The sequence below is a fragment of the Hyla sarda genome, chromosome 8 (assembly GCF_029499605.1).
Source record: "Hyla sarda isolate aHylSar1 chromosome 8, aHylSar1.hap1, whole genome shotgun sequence".
In the NCBI taxonomy this organism is placed as follows: Eukaryota; Metazoa; Chordata; class Amphibia; order Anura; family Hylidae; genus Hyla; species Hyla sarda.
In genome coordinates, this window is record NC_079196.1 from 218166595 (window position 1) to 218183142 (window position 16548).

Below are 16548 nucleotides of genomic sequence, written 5' to 3' on the forward strand. Positions count from 1 at the left end.
GTCCGCAGGTTGAAGACCACTGTTAGAGGAAGTTGTACTCACCTGTTCCCGCCGCTCCGGACCTTCACCGCTCGTCACCGCTGCCTGGGATGTCGCCGTCCATCGTTGTCGCCGCGTCCCCAGGGTGTCCCCGATGCTCCGGAAAGGCCTCTGCTTCCCCAGCGTCCTCGCTCTCCGTCGCCGCCATCACGTTGCTACGCACGCCGCTCCTATTGGATGACGGGACGGCGTGCGCAGCGACGTCATGACGACGATGGAGAGCGCCGACGATGCAGGGGATCCCGAAGAGGACGTGCCGGAGCCCCGAGGACAGGTAAGTGATCGTCAGCGGACCACACGGGGCACCGTAAACGGCTATCCGGTGGCCGCTGAAGCAGTCTGCGCTGCCGGATAGCCGTTTATGCGATGGCCCCGACATACAAAAGCATCGTATGTTGATGCTGCCTTCAACATGCGATGGCCTCTGAGAGTGATCGTATGTTGAAATGATCGTATGTCGGGGTCATCGTAGGTCGGGGGGGTCACTGTACATGGTTAGTTTTTTGCAGTGGTGAGTGAGTTCTTAACTGCAAGTTTTATTTACTTTAATTGTCAAACTTTTTGCACAAACTCAAACTTTCGCACAATCTCACGCCAGCTCAGACTGCTCCTGGGAAGAACACATGAAGTATGCCCAGGCAAATGGGGGTAAAAAGAACTTGATTTATACAGACAATGATCAATTCACCCCACTGTCTCATGCAGTTTGGTGCGGATTATGGTTTATTGTATGCTCTCTGTGTTCCTTTACAGTATTCCTTCTAGTCTAGTTTTGTTCATATTCCCTTAAATCAGTTAGTATGTTCTTGGTTCATTCTTGTGTAGTCCAAGAGGGGAATTTATCATTGTTTGTGTAAATCAAGTTATTTTTCCTGCCATTTTCTTATGTGTATGTCCTGTGTACTTCCCCCCAAATTTATAAAAAAAAAAAAAAGGCACACTTTCTTTATAAATAGGTAACTAACTTAGATCTAAGCAAGTGTGGTCTGGACTGGAGTATGAATGTTCAAAAAATTTGCTAAATTAGCAAAATTTTAAACTGATATTTGATATATCAGCTACCATTTTAGAAGTAAAAGAACGTATGTGCAAAAGTTAAAAAAATAAAATAAAATGGATAAAAATTTGTAACAATTTAACACCAAAAACTCATAATAGGATATAACAACTAGTCCCCCCTCCCCCAGTGTATGTATTTAGAATTTGTCTTTAGATATTTGTCTCTAGATATTAGAGCCTGCTTGTTGTTCTGCTAGGGTGAGTTTGCATATCAGGGTTGTAATAGGGATATTTGCAGGGACATTGGGGAGATTTATCAAAACCTGTGTAGATGAAGAGTGGTGCAGTTGCCCATAGCAACCAATCAGATTGCTTGTTTTATTTTTAAAAAGTCCTCTATAAAAGGAAAGAAGTGATCTGATTGGTTGCTGTGGGAAACTGCACCACTCTGTCTCTACACAGGTTTTGATAAATGTCCCCCATTGACGCTTGTGTCTGATGTTAGGATTCCTGTTCAGGAAGATTTTGGGATAGTCAGCTAGGGTCAGTTTTTATAGCTGATTTGGTTTATCTTCATTCGTGACTGATCATTATTCGTTTGTACCATCATCCTTTCCTATATCATGTGGTTCCTGTCATCTACTGGTGAGTTTTTATTCTTGTTACCACCTAGTAGTGATACATACATTTTCTTGTCACTGTCTGTTTGTTATACCAACTGGCCCTTGTTACGCCGAGCACTCCGGGTCCCTGCTCCTCCCCGGAGCGCTCGCGGCATTCCTCTCTCTGCAGCGCCCCGGTCAGACCCGCTGACCGGGAGCGCTGCACTGACATTGCCGGCGGGGATGCGATTTGCATAGCGGGACGCGCTCGCTCGCGAATCGCATCCCAAGTCACTCACCTGTCCCGGCCCCCGGCTGTCATGTCCTGGCGCGCGCGTCTCTGCTCCTTAGGGCGCGCGCGCGCCAGCTCTCTAAGATTTAAAGGGCCAGTGCACCAATGATTGGTGCCTGGCCGAATCAGCCTAATTAGCTTCCACCTGCTCCCTGTCCATATTACCTCACTTCCCCTCCACTTCCTTGCCGGATCTTGTTGCCATTGTGCCAGTGAAAGCGTTTCCTTGTTCCTAGCCTGTGTTCCAGACCTCTTGCCGTTGCCCCTGACTACGATCCTTGCTGCCTGCCCTGACCTTCTGCTACGTCCGACTCTGCTCTTGTCTACTCCTTTGTACCGCGCCTATCTCAGCAGTCAGAGAGGTTGAGCCGTTGCCGGTGGATACGACCTGGTTGCTACCGACGCTACAAGTCCATCCCGCTTTGCGGCGGGCTCTGGTGAAAACCAGTAGCAACTTAGAACCGGTCCACCGACATGGTCCACGCCAATCCCTCTCTGACACAGAGGATCCACCTCCAGTCTGCCGAATCCTGACAGCCCTACTGTAATTCCTGGGGGTATCTGAGTACTGGGGGCCACAATTAGGACCCAGAAGAGGTGGCTGCTACAGCCAAAGTCCAGATCTGCTGTCATGAGGCCAGCTGCAATTGCAACACTATGCAGGAGATATACTGAGAAATCAGTAGAGGATGATAGACCTAAAAACAGGATTGTTTTACAAGGTAGGGACTAAATAAACCAAAATGGCGGGTGGACAGGGAAGAAAAAGTCAATGACATACCCTAAAGTATTAAAGGGGTACTCCACTGGCCAGCGTTCGGAACATTTAGTGTGCATGCTCCAAAGGTCGTCCACGCCCCCCTCATGACATCACGCCATCTCAATGCAAGTCTATGGGAGGGGGCGTGATGGCCAGTGGAGTAACCCTTTAAAGTAGGGTTGCTTGTTGGAAATCAAAACCATTCCTGAGTAATCTTGCTCTCTTCAGCTGGAAACCAATACTGAGTGACGCCATTCCAGTGCCCAAGGGACGTAGCCTGCTTCTTGACGGGCCCATGCAGTGGTAGCAAAGCATGTCTGTATCATGTCTCTGATACTTCCAAGTGTATGGTCACCCCAAATACTATAGTAACAAGTATGACGACACAAAAGATACTTCATCTGTTGTATGCCTGCTCAGTTTTTTTTTAGTTACCTAAAGTAAAGATGGCCATGTAAAAGACCTTCAATAGATTACATTTCCTATAAAGAGTTCTCGATGAGGTTTGGCAAGGCTTGAACCAGCTTTAAGATCTGACTTCCTGCATGACTGCCACCCTTCATTGTTGGGATGGTGCCCTGGTGATGTAACCTGACGAATCCTGCCAAAGCCGGAGCTTGCAGCATCTGGGAGGCTGCAAGAGAGAGGGAGAGAATCATGTACAAAAACGTCTAAGAAGTCTGTCTTATTTGTGTTGGATGTCACCTCTAATCGTGTAAGGCAGACGCGGCATCTATTCCCTTCCTGGTTTATGAATGGGACTGTTTTGATATAGAAGGAAAGATGAAGCACAGTGTAAGATGCTCTTTACCTAGAGGCATAGACAGAATTGTTGGTACCATTCCATACAGAAAAACCCACAATTGTCCCTGAAATTACTTAAAGGGAAACTGTTCACCCACAGTAAACCCAATATACTGAGTTATAGTGCGGGTAAACAGCATTAAAAAGAGTGTTTCCTTATTTTAAAGGAGAAGAAGTCCAGTTTATGAAAACGTATCCCCTATCCTGTGAATAGGGGAAAGGTTTCTGATCTCAGGGGGTCCGACCACTGGGACCCCACACAATCTCCTGCCCGGCACCCAGGCTCCCCCCACGAATGAAGCTGTGTTGACCATGGCACAAAGCGGTGGCCGACATGGGCGAGGGTGAGGGTGTGTGGGGGGGTGGGGATGTGGGTTTGTAGGCTACCGCTTTGTGCTGTGGTCAGCATAGCTAAATTTATGGGGAGAGCCGGGGCACTGAGCAGGAGGTCACCAGGGGTCCCAGTGGTTGGACCTCGGAGATCAGATGCTTATAAAGTTTTCATAAACTGGGCTACTTTTTAAAAAGGTGTATTATTATCAGAGTTATGTAGGTTTAACCTTCGATTGCTATTGTGCTGCTGTGCGCAATGGAGGCATAGGATCTGGCTCACCATGCTCCCCTGCCTCCTCAATGTTCATCACCTAGCCCACCCCTGTCATGAATGTGCAAATGTTTTCACTTATGTCATTAGGAAGTGAGAGCCTTCTGGTGCATGGGCATTCTGTTCTCTGAGCAGAGCACAGGCGTCGCTACCTCCCTACACCCAGAAATTGAGTCAAGGGAGACAGTGGTGCCAGTGACATTAGCATATTCATCAAAGGGATGAGCAGAGGGAGAAATATTGAGAAAGCAAGGGGAGCACAACGAACCAGCTCCCCGCCTTCATTGTGCACAACAGCGCAATAGCAAATGGAGGTAAAACTGACAATACTACACCTATTAAACTGCTGTATTTTTCGCCGTATAATACGCACTTTTTCTTCCCCAAAACTGGGGGGGGGGGGGAAGTTGGTGCGTCTTATATGGCGAATACACACCTATCGGGTCGGTCCCTGCGGCCATCAACGGCCGGGACCCGCAGGTAATACAGGACATCAACGATCGCGGTGATGCCCTGTATTAACCATTCAGATGCGGCGATCAAAGCTGACCGCCGCGTCTGAAGCGAAAGTGGCACGAACCCGGCTGCTCAGTCGGGCTGTTCGGGACCGCCACGGTGAAATCGCGGCGTCCCAAACAGCTTATAGGACACCAGGAGGGACCTTACCTGCCTCCTCGGTGTCTGCTCTGTGCCGGGATCCCCTGCATGGCGGCGCTCTCCTTCGACGTCATCACGTCGTCGCGCACGCCGTCCCGCCATCCAATAGGAGCGGAGTGCGTAGCGACGTGATGACGGCGACAGAGAGCGTGGATCCCGGGGAAGAAGACGTCCGGAGCGTTCAGGACACCGCGGGGACGCGGCGACAGCGATGGAGCGACATCCAGGGCAGCGGTGACGGGTCCGGTGCGGGGGGACATGTGATTATTACCTCCTATCCAGTGGTCTTCAACCTGCGGACCTCCAGATGTTGCAAAACTACAACTCCCAGCATGCCCGGACAGCCAACGGCTGTCCGGGCATGCTGGGAGTTGTAGTTTTGCAACATCTGGAGGTTCGCAGGTTGAAGATCAATGTTGGGTGCAGAATCTTTTTTTTCTAGATTTTGCATCTTTAAAATTGGGTGCGTCTTATATGCCGGTGCGTCCTATAGGGCGAAAAATATGGTAAGTGACAACTCATTTTAATGCTCTTCTCCTGCACTATAACCCAGTATATTGAGTTTAGTGCTGTTGAACAGCCTTTCAGTTTTGTTTTTTTAAACTGATTGAAGTAAAAATGAAAAAAAAAAAAAAAAACAATCCTGAATATTAACTGATGAAGATTAGACATTTCTTATGAATTGTGGTTAAACAGAATAATTTTGAAAAACAAAATAATAAAACTGTCTTAGACAAATATGATGGTCCCTGAACTTGAAGGGGTTATCCACCATAAGGGGATTTTAGTATGTACGTGCCAGACATGCTTAGGAAGGATCTGTACTTGTCTTGGAGCTAAATGGCTATGTTGTGAGATTACCATAATACTGTGGCTATCTTTTTCTGAACTGGCTATTTCCTGTTGGAGTCTGTTCCCTTAAACTACAAATCCCATCATTCCTTGTTTGTAAGTGTGAGGTCACTTTTCTCCCTCCCACACATCAGCCACCCACCCATTGAAACACACCTGTGCTCTCTTAAATGCAATAGACCAGTGTTTTTTGACCAGGGTGCCTCCAGCTGTTGCAAAAACAGAATGATCTTCCTCCCACTCAGATGTAATGTCTTAAGCCACACTGCATCCTGGGAAAATCTGAGACGACACTCATTTTGTATGCTGTTAAAAATAAACCTTGGGGCAAAAATCACAGAAGAATTGCGAGGCCATTCATCAAACACAGGTACAGACACTATATTATGGACTACACTAACTTTACAGCCCCATAGCCGAAGCATAGTCAAATAATAAGAAAATGAAGGAGATCGGATCCAGCTCAATGCAGGTAAAATCAGGTTTAATTCATAGGACAAGGAAGGAACAAGTAACGCGTTTCAAGCGCTATAAGCGCTCTTAGTCATACAACAAATGCATGTTACATGTCGGTTTATATAGGCAGTGAGGTCATTGCGGCCAGTCACAGGTCATGTGACCGGCAGGAATTAACCCCTTACAGGTAAAAAGCAGTATAATAACATGAGATATAAACTTCAAGTATCAGGAAGGTAAATAGACACAAATACAGTATTGACTACAAACTAAAATGGTGTCTAAGAATAATATATGACCGTGTATGGGGAAAGAATGAGAAAACAAACATGAATAAATTGAATAGCAAAAAGTACTATTGTGTATATAATAGTCAAATAATAATAATAAAAAAAATCCCGGAATACACCCTTAATGTTTTTCTCATAACATACTGCTTCAGCTGTCTCAAGTGTGAAGGTGTCTTCTCCATACAGCAGGGTTCAGCTCCTTCCACAGATGTTCAATAGATCAGGGCTCATAGAGGCCACGTTACAATTGTCCAATGTTTTGCTCTTGGCCATTCTTGGGTGTTATTAGTAGCTGTGTGTTTTGGGCCATTATCCTCTTGGAGGATCCATGATCTGTGACCAAGCTTCCTAACACCGGGCAGGACATTTCCACCCAGAATACCTTTGATAGTCTTGGGATTTCATTGTACCCTGTGCAGATTTAACACATCCTGTGTCAGATGCAGCAAAGCAGGCCCAAAACACAACCGAGCCTCCTCCATGCTTCACATTACATACAGGTTTTTTTTTTGTAGGCTTCATTTTTGAGTGGTGTCCCAGCACCGTATTTCATACTGTGTTATTGTTATTAGTTATAAGTCAGAGTCCCTAGGACTATTGGGGTTCGCTTCCCTAATTAGCCCCTAGTCACCCCTTAGTAACTTGATATTTATAAATATTATCTATGTAAATATGTATATTGTGTTCACTTACTTGTTCCGGCATCGCGGGACCTGCGGGTCATGTGACACGGGCCAGAGCTCTATGGTATGTTGAAGGACCTTAGGTGGTTCTTGAGTCACGTGTTTCCCATAATGCTGTGTAACGGTGAGTGACAGTTGTTTTGGACCAATCCAAAACGGCCCGCCCCTGCCCATATAAGGGAGCTGCGGCCATTGTTCACGTTCTTGGGTTGCTGTCACTGAACGAGGTAGGACCTCCGCAACTTTCAAGTACGTTTCCTAGGCCAAAGCCTTGCCTACATCACCACGGTTATAGATATCTAATTCCCCACTACTCACCGCAAGATCACTGGACCTAATTAACCCCTAAATCCAGCGGATCTATGCAACGGAATCCTCCTAAAGCTACATTGAGCTTATCTGATCTCAACCAACTGTCAATTGCTGCTCAAATACGAATAGACTTTGTTCATGGACTGTTATTGCTATTGTCTGCATCAGAAAATCTTCAGTCAACGTTCCTGCAAGTTTCAGTTGACAGTGGTTGTGGACAATCCATTTATTTCGCATTCACCTATTGCTCTTGGGAAGGGTGGCGATAGGCCCTAGCAACATTACAGTATCCCTCACCCTGGCGTCACGAGTGACAAGGGTTAACAGCACCCTTTATAATCTAGAACAGCAACACCCCAACTACCCTATACCCCCACAAGGCTATACCACAAAGTACGCTACCACATTTGCATCTGCGAACATAGAGCTGATGTGACTTGTCAAAATGCTGCAATTTTGTCCCAATGTGGCTTGTCTTTTGGACAAATGAGAAAAAAACTGAAGCTTTTTGGCAAGTCATATCTTATAGTTCAAGTTCAATGTTCTTGTATACAACAGATGCATTCAACATAAGTCACTGGGACTAAAGGACCAAGGCATACCTGTACGCCCTGGTCCCATTAACGGGGTTTAATTTTTTTTTTACATTTTTAAAAAGGGTAATAGCAGAAAATACCCCCCAAAATTTGAAGCCCAATTTCTCCTGATTCATAAAACACCCCATATGATGGTGAAAAGTGCTCTACTGGCGCACTACAGGTCTCAGAAGAGGAGTAGTCACATTTGGCTTTTTGGAAGCAAATTTTGCTCTGGCGGCATGCCGCATTTAGGAAGCCCCTATGGTGCCTGGACAGCAAAAAAAAAACCTCACATGGCATTATATTTTGGAAACTAGACCCCTTGGGGAACGTAACAAGGGGTAAAGTGAACCTTAATACCCCACAGGGGTTTCACGACTTTTGCATATGTTAAAAAAAAATTTTTTTACCTAAAATGCTTGGTTTCCCAAAAATTTTACATTTTTACAAAGGGTTAAAGCAGAAAATATCCCCCTCAAAATTTGAAGCCAAATTTCTTCCGATTCAGAAAACACCCCATGTGGGGGTGAAAAGTGCTCTGCTGGCGCACTACAGGTCTCAGTAGAGGAGTAGTCACATTTGGCTTTTTGGAAGCAAATTTTGCTCTGGGGGCGTGCTGCATTTAGGAAGCCCCTATGGTGCCAGAACAGCAAAAACCCCCCACATGGCATCACATTTTGGAAACTAGACCCCTTGGGGAACGTAACGAGGGGTAAAGTGAACCTTAATACCCTACAGGGGTTTCACGACTTTGGCATATGTAAAAAAAAATATATATATATTTCACTGAAAATGCTTGGTTTCCCAAAAATTAAAATTTTTTTTACAAAGGGTTAAAGCAGAAATTACCCCCCAAAATTTGAAGCCCAATTTCTCCCGATTCAGAAAACACCCCATATGGGGGTAAAAAGTGCTCTGCCGGCGCACTACAGGTCTCAGAAAAGGAGTCAAATTTTGGCCCCTGTGGTGCCAGGACAGCAAAATTCCTATAGATCATCCAAAGATGACCCAAAAATTACCCATTCTTCCCATACACCCTAAAGACGTGAGTTAAAAGTGCAATCTTTATTGTATTGTACGCACACAAATTGTATTAAAATACTAGGAGCCACTGTAATCCACTTTCCTAATAGATGTGAAATGACCAACTGGTTCAATGTTGGATATAAATCACACCAGATAGCGGTGCCTGCAGAACACCACTAAACTGGATACTTGGACAGTATATTAAAATCTTTCACACTGCCCCCCTCGACATGTTTCGCTGGACCACCAGCTTTCTCAAGAGGCAAGCGGTCAGTGCAAACCTGCAACCTGATACTCACTGTAAGCCCCCTGTCCATGTGAATGTACCCTGTACATTCACAGGGGGGGGGGACCTCCAGCTGTTGCAAAACTACAACTCCCAGCATGCACGGTCTATCAGTGCATGCTGGTAGTTATAGTTTTGCAACAGCTGGAGGCACACCGGTTGGGAAACACTGAGTTAGGAAACTGACAATGTTTCCCAACCAGTGTGCCTCCAGTTGTTGCAAAACCGCAACTCCCAGCATGCCCAGACAGCCGAAGGGCATATTGGGAGTAGTGGTTACGCAACAGCTAGAGGAGAACAGTTTGGGGACCACTGTGTAGTGGTGTCCAAGCTGTAGCCCTCCAGATGTTGCAAAACTACAACTCCCAGTATGCCAAAACTGTCCAGGCATGCTGGGAGTTGTAGTTATGCAACATCTGAAGGGCCAGATGTTACAGAACTACAACTCCCAGCATGCCTGGACAGTAAGGGCATGCTGAGGATGTGTAGTTTTGCAACATCAGGAAGGGCACAGTGGTCTCCAAACTGTGGACCTCCAGATGTTGCAAAACTGCAACTCCCAGCATACCCAGACGCCAAGGGCTGTCTGGGCATGCTGGGAGTTGTAGTATACAGGGTCCCAATACAGCAATGCATGTCGTTTTACGGTCCCAGAGACCCTATCAGCCCGGTATCGCCGCAAATCGCTGGCGCAATTTTGCCGGCCATTTGCGGCGATCACCGACATGGGGGGCCGACATGGTCCCCCTCGGTGTTTGCCCTGGATCTCTGCTGAAGGATTTCAGCAGGGACCGGAGAAACACCAGGACGTTCTGGAACGTCCTTGGTCCTTAAAGCCCAGGGTGCGGGGACGTTCCAGAACATCCTTGGTCCTTAAGTGGTTAAAGGGGTACTCCACTCCAACAAACTGTTCCGAACGCTGGAGCCGAGAGCTCATGACGTAGTAGCCCAGCCCCCTCAAGATGTGACGCCCCGCCCCCTCAATGCAAGTCTATGGGAGGGGGCGTCACACCCCCTCCCATATACTTGCATTGAGGGGTGGAGCATGATGTCATTAGGGGGCGGGGCTATGACATCATGAGCTCCCGACACCAGTGTTCAGAACAGTTTGTTACAAACGCTGAGCAGCGGAGTACCCCTTTAACGTCAAAATTGGCTTGGTCCTTAAGGGGTTAAAAATCCTAACCCTTCCAGTACTTATCAGCTGCTGTATACTACAGAGGAAGATGAGTTGTTCTTTTCTGTCTGACCACAGTGCTCTCTGCTGGCACCTCTGTCCATGTCAGGAACTGTTCAGAATAGTAGCAAATCCCCATAGCAAACCTCTCCTGCTCTGGACAGTTCCTGGCATGGACAGAGGTGTCAGCAGAGAGCACTGTGGTCAGACAGAAAAGAGCAACTCAACTTCCTCTGGAGCATACAGCAGCTGATCAGTACTGGGACCTCTTCTGAGCAAAATAATCATACAGTGTATAGTGAGAATAAAATCAGTCTCATTGTGATATTATATTACGCAGGTCTGGGGAGGTATCGCTTACGGTGAAAAAAAAAGGGAAAAAGCTAGAACATAATACCAAGAACAATAAAAAAAAATGCAGCACAGAAACCTTACATTCCTCAGAGGATTAAGGAGATACTTAATATCTTAACAAAAGGGAATTACGAGTATAACACTTACCAGTGTATACAGAGAGCGGCGATTATTAGGTTGAAATCTGCGTACATGGTGCTCAGCTTCTCACTGACGTCAAGGGATTGGGTTTCCCTTGGCCTTTGCCTGTGGTGTAACTGGTCTGATCAACCCATACTGGTTAGTGCATGACTGATCTACAAGACAAGCCAAATTTATATGTAAGATTCCTCAAGACTGTGGCGTCTTTGCTTGTTGCAAAACTACAACTTACAGCATTACAGAAAAAGGTGAGTATAGCTCTTTTAATTATTTACCTGTACCATTATAGAGGGTCTTCTTTTCTTGATACTCTTTATAAGGTCAGGCTATACACTGCCCCTTTATAGGGACATCCTTTGGCTGGCGCTGCAGTTTCTACTGTTTATAACTGATTATGGGGGGGAAGTCTAACACTGGAGGTACACTGTGCTTAGTATTCTTAACAGGGACACCTTCGTCTATTATAGTGGTACTCTCTGGCTGGCACCAGAGAGTGTGGGGGTGGGGGGTACTCACTAGTTAAACAAGTTGTGTGGGCTGACTATCTTGATTAATTTGATATCAGGTGTGGAGAGGCACAATGACTACTTTTTGGTACAGTTGCCAAGGCAACGCTGAATATTGGGCATTATTTGTTGGATGTACGGTATAGTGGCGAAGATAGCTGCTTTCCAATTGTTATACAACCCATGCACAATAAATGTAAATGTGTGATTGTCACTGTAAATGTCTGAAATCATTAAAAGGAAAACGGTCATCCTGTTCACCCACACTAAACCCAATACACTGGATGACCCTTTTCCTTTAACGTTTGCAATTTTGGCAAATTCCTTGAAGAATATGTTCACACACTGCGTATCTGCTCCGAATAAATTGCAGAAAATCTGGAGTGTTTCTGCATCAAAATTAAAAATTTATTTAAACATAATTACAGAAAATCTGCAGCAGATTCACATTATGTAAACATAACCCTTATAGAAAATTTTTAGATAGTGCTGCAGCTGCTATTAAAAAATGCATATTTACCTACCTCGCTCCTCTGTGAAGTCTTCTGGCTTCCCGCACCTCTCTTTGTTAGCTACTTCTGAAACAGACTTGCCTTGGCAGTGATGGCCCACTTAGTGATGGCCAATGACTTACTACAGTGGGGTCCTGCCTTAGTCAGTCATTGACTGATCAGGCCATCACTGCCAAGACAAGTATCAAGCAGGGAGCTGGAAGATGTAATGGGGGAGCGAGGTTGATGAGTATGTATTTTTTTTAAATTTTCATAGTGATGGCAGAGTCATGTGAAAAATTTTAAAGGAAAACTGTCAGATGTTCACTCCTGTACTAACCACAGGTACTGACTGATAGTGCGGGGGACGCTGATACATATGATCCCTACCTTGCCCGGATCCGTCCGGTCGTTCGCCCGCAATCTTAGTTTTTCTATATATGCAAATGTGGCTGTAACTGGCATGGGCGGGGTTTTCAGTAGCTTAGTGGCACTGTGACATCCGTGCCACCCGTCCGCAGCACCGCCAGCTTATGAATATTCATCTCCCCTGCCTCCGGCTTTCCCTCTCCCCACTGCTCCTAACTGGTCTTCACTTTGCACGTCAGGAAGCGGCACATGCGCAGTGAAGACCAGTTAGGAACGGTGGGGAGAGGGAAAGACGGAGGGATGAATATTCATAAGCGGGCGGCGCTGCGGACGGGCGGCGCTGACGTCACAGTGCCACAAAGCTACTGAAAACCCCGTCTGTGCCAGTTACAGCCACATTTGCATATATAGAAATACTAAGATTGCGGGCGAACAACTGGACTGATCAGGGCAAGGTAGGGATCATATGAATCAGCGTCCCCCGCACTATCTGTCAGCATCTGTGGTTAGTGCGGGACTGAACATATGACAGTTTTCCTTTAAGGAATTGTATTTTTAGCATTTACAAATGTATTTCCAACATCAAAAGTTATCACCTAACCTGTGCTGATCAGACCCCCTCTGATCCCAAGAATGGAGGGAAATTGTCCCCTAAATAGAGCTCAGTGCGTGGCCAATGCCCAATTTATACTTATACTCTACAGAACTTTGTTGAACACTGCCAAGTGCTCAGAAACCCCTCAGAAAATGAATAAAGCGCTACCCACGCCCAGAGTACTCTATTTATTTGGGGTACAATTTTCCTTGAAAATTTCCTTGAAAAAGTAGTCACCTAGTGACTACTTTTGGGTCATTTTCCAAACATATCTGAGCTTTGGATTGGACTAAAAACTTGGTCTGTCAAATCTCGGAAATGCTACGAAAATTACCTGAAAGTAGTCACTGGGTGATTCGGCAACTGACATGTCTGTGCCTCAAAAATCGTGCTGTGAATTTGACCTTAGTTGCAGGGGATACAAGAGTGTACTAATCTGCTTTATCTGACATCAGGAGTGGACAGAAGCAACTGACCACTTTATGGTACGTTTGCCAAAGCAACAGTATCTGGCAATAATTATTTGTTGATGGTATAGTGGCAGACACAGCTACCTTCCAACTATTACAGGACCAGAGAACAATAACTCTCTTAGGATCACACAATTTCCTCATATTAGTATTTCACAGGCTACATCAGGTTATTCTTATACCGTACCAAGGTGGTCAGGTGTTAACTTTTGGCAAACAGGTGATGACTAAGGCCAGGTTTACATATGCATTTGTGCTCTCTGCTTCATTGTCTGGCCTCATTAGGCTATGTTCACATCAGCGTTAACAGAACCCTGATGGACCCCATTGAAAGTGATCAGAACCTGTCGGGATCCGTTGGTGTCCAGTGTCACAACCTCTGTCCCAGCTCTGTTATCAGCAGCTGTAATGGAGCTCAGTAACACTGATGTGAACATATCCCAGAATAGCAGAAATAAACTTATCCCATTGAATTGGGCCATTTTTATCATCAGTTCATCTCAGTTTACATCAATTCATTTTGTTGATCGTTTTTTGAGCAGACCAAAAAATAGTGCATGCAATGTTTTTTTCTGTCAAAAAAAAAACTGTCAGCAAAGGGAACTCACATGTCCGCTCAACATTTTACATTAAAGTCTATGGTGACAAATGCGAACGGAAGATCTGTTTTGTGTCCATTATTTCACCAGTCTGTTAACATCCGTTTGTGAACTGAGCAGGCTAAAGTGGAAGAGAGATCCAAGAGGTGAAGCCAGATCATGTGACCTGCATCTCTGCCACCCAAAAAGTGCAGAAAGAAGTGTGCAAGAAATGTGTGGCATCTGTGTCAGCTGCAAGAACCCATTATTGGACCCAAAATTTGTTTTCAACCATAGGTGCAATGCTTTTAAGGGTGCATTCAAATTATGATTTTTACATAAGTCTAGTCTATTTGATTTTATACTTAAAAACCATATAGAATAGTATAGAACTATCCATTGACTTCTATTGAAAAATCCAACACATCCAACACATGCACCTATTTTGGTCCATTTTCTTTCTCATCACATGTTTGCCAGACAAAAAATGACGGATAACCATGCTTTTTTGTTCTGATTCAAAAACTGATTTAAATAGTATTTTATATCAAACACAATTTAAACACTTTTATTTTAGAAAGCTTGAGAAACATGAAATGGATCAGATTTGTTTTACATAAACTGGACAAAAAAGTGTGAAAATGTACTACAAGACTTTGTCAGACTTTTAGAAACATCCGATTTAATTTTTATGCATACGATTTCATGTCATTCATTTTAAAAATACGTTTGGCAGAGGCAAATATTGTGAAGTGAATGTGGCCTAAGTTGGAGGGAATGTGAGGGTGTACTATCCCGTTTCATCATACATCAGGTTTGGACAGACACAACTGACCACTTTATTGTACATTTTCGAAAGCATCCATATTAGACATTGGTGGTATAGTGGCGGGCATAGCTGCCTTCTATTACAGGACCTAAGCATAATTATGGACATTTATCAACGGGTTTAGTCAGGTTTTCTTTACTATAATTGTTGCAAAATTGTCGCAACTGCGACTACGCAATTTTTCGTGCGACATTTTGACTGGAAAGCGAGAAAAGCAAGTTTTCCAAAAATTAACTACGTAGTAATAATTTTAAAATGGACTACGGGTAGTCAGGTATTTATTTACTGCGACAGTCGCAACTGCGCAAAAAAAGTCGCAACAGGGTTAAAAATTGACTAAATTTACTCCAGCTCAAACATGGAGCAGAAAAAGCTACTACCAAAGTAAAAAAGGAAAAATTGCTTACGTGAAAGAAAATTATCAACAGGCTGAAACCAGATGATAAATAAGTCACACATAAGCAAAAAAAAAGTAAGGAAAAAATTACTAAAAAAAAGAATACATAAGCAAATATTGATAAATGTCCCTCAATAACTCTCTGAGAGTCACACAATTTCCTTACATTAGTATTTCTCAGCCTACCTCAGGTATTTCTTATACCTCACCAAAGTTGTTGTGTTTTTTTATTTTTGGCGAATAGGTTGGCGAGTCAACTGCAAAGCTGCAAAACTGTTAATTTTGACAATATATTTATTTAGTTCTAGTCATAGTTTTTTTTTACTAAAACAACATTTAGTTTAAGTTATATTTTAGTCATCCAAATAGTTATAGTCAACTAACTGTGATTAGATTTTAGTTGCCTAAATCTACAAAAATCTAACAGGTTTAGTTAAAGTGTAATGCATATTCCTAGAGACATACTTAAAGGGGTACTCTGCTCCTAGACATCTTATACCCTATCCAAAGGATAGGGGAGATGTCTGATCGCGGGGGGCGGGGTCCAGCCACAGGGACCCGTGGCAATTTCCAGCCCGACACGCTTGCGTTGCATTCAGAATGCCGGCTTTAGGTGGCGGTGGTGAACTTATGTCCCACTTCTACATTCATGTCTATGAGAGGGGGCATAACGGCTGTGCTAGAGCGACCACAGCCGTCATGCCCTCTCCCACAGACATGATGGTGATGTCACGACCACCATCACCGAAGCTGCCGTTCTGAACTCAAATGTTCAGGACACAGTGACCCATCGTGTTTGGACATCGTATCCCCTACCTTTTGGATAGGGGATAAGATATTTAAGGACGGAGTAACCATTTGACTAAAGCAAACTGATTATATACTCCTTAAGTATAATAGAACAGTAGAAGCTCAGTTAAAGGGGGTTGTCCCTCGAAAAAAAACAACAACCTGTGCATGGTATTAAAAAGTATAATAAAGCAACGTAATATGCTATGAGCCATAGTGCCAGATCTTCCATTATCAGCTGTGCTCTCTCCCTTGTATCTGTGAAGCCGTCCCTGCTCCCCTCCTGTCTGCTCAGGACAAGACCAGTAATGTGAAGGGCAGCTCATATTACTGCTCACTAGATTTATCACTTAAGATAAGGCATGAGGAAGCCTTTCTTAATCAGAGTAGTTTCCATCAGAACAGACTCACTGCTGTCTTATCTAAATTAGAAATCTAATAAACGTTAATATGAGCTCCCCTTTTCACATCACTGTTCGCATCCTAAGCAGACACAAATAAATGCTTTGTTGTAAATTTTGTGAGAACATTAGAAATGTCATCATAAAGTGCAATTGGTGGCACAAAAAAACAAGCCCTCAAATGCCCTTTAAAGACTAAGGTTAGATTTAG

The 16548-nt window shown here is 44.5% G+C and overlaps 1 long non-coding RNA gene across 1 annotated transcript; it reads right to left on the minus strand.

Moving 5' to 3' along the window:
* Positions 1-6031: 6031 nt before the first annotated feature.
* On the minus strand, positions 6032-12234 carry LOC130284310 (uncharacterized). The gene is made up of 3 exons (XR_008846979.1): positions 11188-12234; positions 10919-11067; positions 6032-6766 (listed from the first exon to the last, which is right to left on the minus strand). It is a non-coding gene; the product is annotated as an uncharacterized LOC130284310 (long non-coding RNA).
* Positions 12235-16548: the final 4314 nt, after the last annotated feature.